This window comes from Wyeomyia smithii, chromosome 3, assembly GCF_029784165.1.
Source record: "Wyeomyia smithii strain HCP4-BCI-WySm-NY-G18 chromosome 3, ASM2978416v1, whole genome shotgun sequence".
In the NCBI taxonomy this organism is placed as follows: domain Eukaryota; kingdom Metazoa; phylum Arthropoda; class Insecta; order Diptera; family Culicidae; genus Wyeomyia; species Wyeomyia smithii.
The window spans coordinates 253,380,811-253,386,450 of NC_073696.1; positions in this window are offsets into that span (position 1 = coordinate 253,380,811).

The following is a 5,640-nucleotide window of genomic DNA, read 5'->3' on the forward strand; positions in this document are numbered from 1 at the left end:
TTTAACCGCCATAAAACCGTTGGTAATATTTATTGCTGTGATAAAACCGTTAGAAAACCAAGTAGCTATAGAATTGTTACTTGGGATACAGACTGAAGACGGAGAATGGCGTAGACGCTCGAACATCTGGTTAAAGTTAACAGATTGCGATGTGCCGGACAAGTCGCAAGGATGCCGGACGATAACCCGGTTAGAACGATTCTTTCCAGCAACCCGCGCAGTGCCACTCGTCAGAATGTGGAAAGACACCGACAGAAGAAGATGCAGCGAACCCAAATCTTCCGGGAGAAGAAGCGCCGCCTGGAGGAGGAGGAGGAGTTTGCAGAGCTGAAACAGCTGCATCATTCTCAGGAAACGCGAAAGTTCTAACAGAAACTCCACGCATCTTGCAGAGGCTTTGTGCCGCGAGACGAAATGTGTCTGGATACAGGTGGGAGTATTTCGACGGACGATCGTGAGGTGACCGAAAGGTGGAAGCAACACTTCGACGAACACCCGAATGTGCCAGCCCCAACGATAGGCGAAGTTAAGGATGCCATCAAGCAACTGAAAAACAATAAATCGGTTCGGGAAAGGATGGCCTTGAAGCGGAGCTTATTAAGATGGGCCCGGAGAAGCTGACCACCTGTTTGTACCGGCTGGTTGCAAAAATTTGGGATACAGAACAACCAGAGGAAATCTCGACGTTTGATACGTTTTTAAGCCATCTGGCATCAAATTTTTTTCGAAAAGCGAAATTTCACGTTAGATGGGTAATCTTCGAATTGCAAAAAAGCCAAACTTCAATCGCTTTGCGCCACCCCATTTTAAGTCCGATAGAACATTTTTTCAGGCAGATGAACATTTTGTATGAGTTTTTTTTTTTAATTTTCTAGGCATTTTTTTTCCATGCAGTGGTTGGCACCCTAGCGATAAAAACAACTCTACATGGCTCTACAGTGTACGTGGGTGAAAAATTATTTATCTTTATACTGCCGTTTCAGGCATAGTTGTCCCATGTTCTACACATGGTGAGACAAATACACATGAAACACCAGTGAAGACCTACTCGCGTATGGATGTGTCAGTACCATGCGTTGAGGAAAACATAAACAGATTGCTGTTTTGTGATGGAGAACCTGCAACAACATGTAACTGGCAGACTAACCACCAAACATGCACTAACATTATGAATTTCTCGAAAACAGATAGAGAGTTGGTGTCAAGATGCAAACTGTAGAGTTGGTGAAAACGTTTATTTTGAGCTAAAAAATAATAATGCTAACTACGTTTTTCTGTGAAAAACATCAAAATACGTTTAAAACACAACCACTTATGGACAGTTTTGCTTCCCAGCTATTTAGATATGTGAAAGTTGTATCCAGTAGAAAATTTTCTCAGTTTTCAAATGAAAGCGATAGAATAGCTTTAAGTTAAATACACTTGATGTTGAAGCCACTTTAAAGACGAGTATCCCAGGAACTTAAAAGTTGAATATCCCTGAGTAGATTAACGTTAGGGCATATGCGTAGAAAGTTCTTTCATCAAATGTGGCCCTCTATCACCCCTGAAATACTCCCAACAAGGAACCAATCACCCTGTAGATAATTGTACGATGACGTCCCAAGCAACAATTGAAACATAATAAAAAATAAATTGTGATCTTTTGTTGCACTAATGAAATTCCGAGGTTTTGAGAAACATTTTTTGTTACTACGATGAAATTGTAAAGAAACAAGCAACAACTAAAGTTGCATCGCTGCTTCAAAAATCTTCACACCAACAACGTAGTTCGCGAGGTTGGATTTGTTGTTGAAACGTGTAAACGGCATTTGGTCGGTGTTAAGTCAGACCGGACCAAGTCGCAAAATTGGAAAAAACGAGTTAATGATAGTTGATTCATCTCTCAAATAGCAAAACTTATGGCACATTTTTTTCTGAATGATCAAAGAAAAGCAATCATAGTGTGCAGTCAGAACGAACCAAGTGTTAGGTTATTGGCAACTACAACCCAGTCACATGTTGGTAAAAATCAGCAAATAGACGAACATTCAAGCGATTTTTTTGGATTTCTCTCTATTAGAGGATACTCTCTTCCATCATTCATCGGAATCATATATCTTTTACACACAGAAATGTACTTGAATGTATTTTTTGACGAATTTTGTTATCGCTACGCTGACCATATATCACGCTTTATAGTATTCAGACAGAGTGGACCATGTGCCAAGCAGAAAAAAGTTGTAATTACCGGAGTTATTCGCATTGGTTTGAAGTCAGCATAAGTTGATTTCAAAGCTGCCAGGCACCTTATAAAAAAGTTCCAGAACCCGTTAGCCGAACGAGTATACTTTACCAGTAAAAAAAAGTGTAAATGGTCCACTATGATTGAACATATAACTAGAAAATGTTAATATTAAGTGTGAGTAACACAAAAAATTTTATTTTTAAAAACAAGCTCCGATTATAATATTGATTCTGGCCTCAAGAATAACGATTCTACCAAGGAATCATATCCTAAAATGGTTGATAAAAATGATAATAAAGTGAGATAGGATGGTTGCGAAAACATTCATTGTGTTTGTTCAATTATATCTTATATAACTTGTATTATCTTTGGTGCTGAAGAAGCAAAAAACAAAATTTTTAAACTTTTTAACTGTTCGATTGATTGGCTATAAATATTTTTTCAATTGATCAGTCACAATGAACCAACTCATTACATATCATTCTTTTTTTCAGTCAGAGTGGACCAACTTCACCTAGTCAGTTACGTTACTGGTCATTGTCGAATTCATAACGCTGTTTTTCTTAATTGTCACTTTACACGATACAGTCAAAGAGTAACTCTAGCTCATAATATCAAAATTACGCGGAAATATGAAAATCTTCAAAATTCACAGAGTAGTAAACTTCAAACTCGTTTTTCTCGAAATAACTAAAATGTCACTTGGTCCGGTCTGACTAAACACCGACCATTTGAAAACCTAACCTTCACTGAATAGATCTAGTGGGTGGAGTATATAGGTTGCCAACGTGATGCTTGCGAGATACAAAAAACAAACACACAAAAATACTTCTAAAAGTTGCTGTCAGGTTCTGAAGCCATGTAACAGCAACTTTTGCTCGATCGTTCGCCTTATATTTGTTTTTGAGATGAGGTTATTTACTGCGATGTAACTTTTGGGTACTTGGACTAGAAGTCGTCCAAAAAGTGTGGGTCTCTAAAACGAAATGTGATAAATTGCTTTGAATTTCATTATCACGCTGAGGTACTGATGAATTGAAGAAGCAAAATTAAAACTAGTAATGACCATTAGCATGATAAGGGAAACAATATTTAAAACTGAGCCATGAACTTGCAAGTGTTTCTACAGCAAATGACGTAAATAGTACAAACGAGAAAAGTGAATAGAAATTGATAACTGGAGTTGAATCCTCAAATTTCTGGAAATAATCAAAGATAAATCGCTATACAGACAATCTCTTTTCATTCTGACCATTTGCCGTTTTACAATCTTACCACAACGCCATGAAGTTTCTATTGCGCCCTAGTTGCTGTTACGATGCATCTTCGTAGCTGAAATTTTACCATGCAGCATTTACCATGTTGTTATTAAATTCCATGCATTAGTCCATACACATTGCGGTTTCATTCTTGAAACTTGTGTTGAAACAACGAAAATGTTGCAACTGGCTCGACCTCCTGCGCTTTTTTTGTCATTGTATTGTAATTTCAGAGAAAAATTAGAATTTTGCGCTCTAACTGACAACCGCAACTGACAACCGAAAATGACAATCTCAGACAGCACCGATAAAAATGCGACTCATGAACTTGTTTGTCAAAGCGTATGCACTCTTAATTTACTTCAATTGAAATTGAATAGCATTGAAGCCGCCTTGATTCCTTGCCCTGGACTATGCAGCAGAGCCGCATTGATATGGTTTGTAATCAGAATGTTCTACGACTAAACTAATTATAATCCATTATTTGATGTTGCTTAAACAGTATGCAATAAAACATAGTTTTCATTGACTGGTGAATGACCGCAGGTTAAAACCTCAACAAAAAAATGTGTCGATGAGATATATGGGAAAAAGACCTCTGAATTTCGTTCAGAGATTTAGAGGTACGGCTCAAGAGTTTCGTCTTCTCGAAAGAAGTCACTATTCTAAAGTTCAGCACAATAGGACTTCAGGAAGTCGTGCGGGTAAAATAGTATACTTTTTTACCAATGAAAAAATGTTCGATAAAAAAATTGTGATGCCAAATTCCTTAGAGATGCAATAAACGTTAAAATCTAAAGTTTTTTTTTTGTAAGATTTGGACCACTGCGACCATTATTTCGATCTTTTGTGGTAAAAAAAAATATTTATATATTTTTCAGCTGGGAAACTCTCTCAGCTTTAATTTAATTTTGACAATGAGGACATTTTTCGAAAAACCGAAGCTTCTGAGCCCTACCGCTAAACGAAATTTGAAGACCTAGTTTCCCCATAACTTCTGTTGGTTCCAGCTTGAGAATTCCTATGCTTCAGAAAGTCTTTTTTTTTAATTTGTTTCCTGAGATAACATAAATGTTTTCCAGTACCGCGAAAGTGTACAGCGCATCGTTTCGATGTCTGTCTCATGCATCTTCAAAATTGAGCTTTATAGACATAGTTGTCCCACTTTATTTATTTTATATATCATGGCATTGTTGTGATAAATACATCAAATCGCCAAAAGCATGCGAACTTCAACAAACCCGTACCCGATGTTGTCGTATCATATTCACTAACCGATCTAAAAATAGACGAAATGGTGCCCATCGCTGATGGCAATAAATCGTACATGCCTTTGATGATGAATATGATATTCTTTGCTCGATCAAGACAAACGAAAACCTAAGAAACAAATAAAAAGACTCTAATTAACTAATGAGGTGTAGAGAATAAAACTTATTCGGATATTTCTGTATTTCAATTACGAACATTTCACTATCCCCAGTTGAACGTGTATCGAGTGCTCCTTAGAGCACTTTTTTACCAGTGTTTGAGATGTCTGTCAGTTGCGGGTGTTGCTTCTTCTTTTTCTTAAAAATACCCTGCATTCTAATTTTTTTGTGAAAGGATAATATAAGAAACTGAGATGTAACTGCAGCTTAATTTCGCATAAGAATTTGTTGCTGTGATGCACAAACTTCATAATCGAAACCAATTTTGCTGCTTGGGGTTATTTGACACTTTGACAGTTCCGGAAGGTAAATTTCGAGGACTTAGATTTATTTTCGTTGGAATCGAAACTAGATTTAGTTTTTAATGTTTTTCGGGATTGACATACTCCATCAAAAAGGTGTTCATCATTACTAATTTTTCATGCGCTGCATAGGCGAACTATGAAATGAAAACTGTAAAAAATATACCGTTATGACACATTTTTGTTTCACAAATTTACAATTGAAAATTTGATGTCAATTTATATTTGAGCATGGAAAATTAATGCGAGTCGTGTCAATATATTCCAGAACTGGAGAAAAAAATAGTTTTTCTTCAAAATTCGGATTATAAAAAAACAGCAATTATTTAGCGTGTACTATAACAGTTTCACACAAAATTGAAACATGGCAACACTTTTCCCTTGGTCAACAAACCACCGTGCAACAAAAACAAACCGCGCTG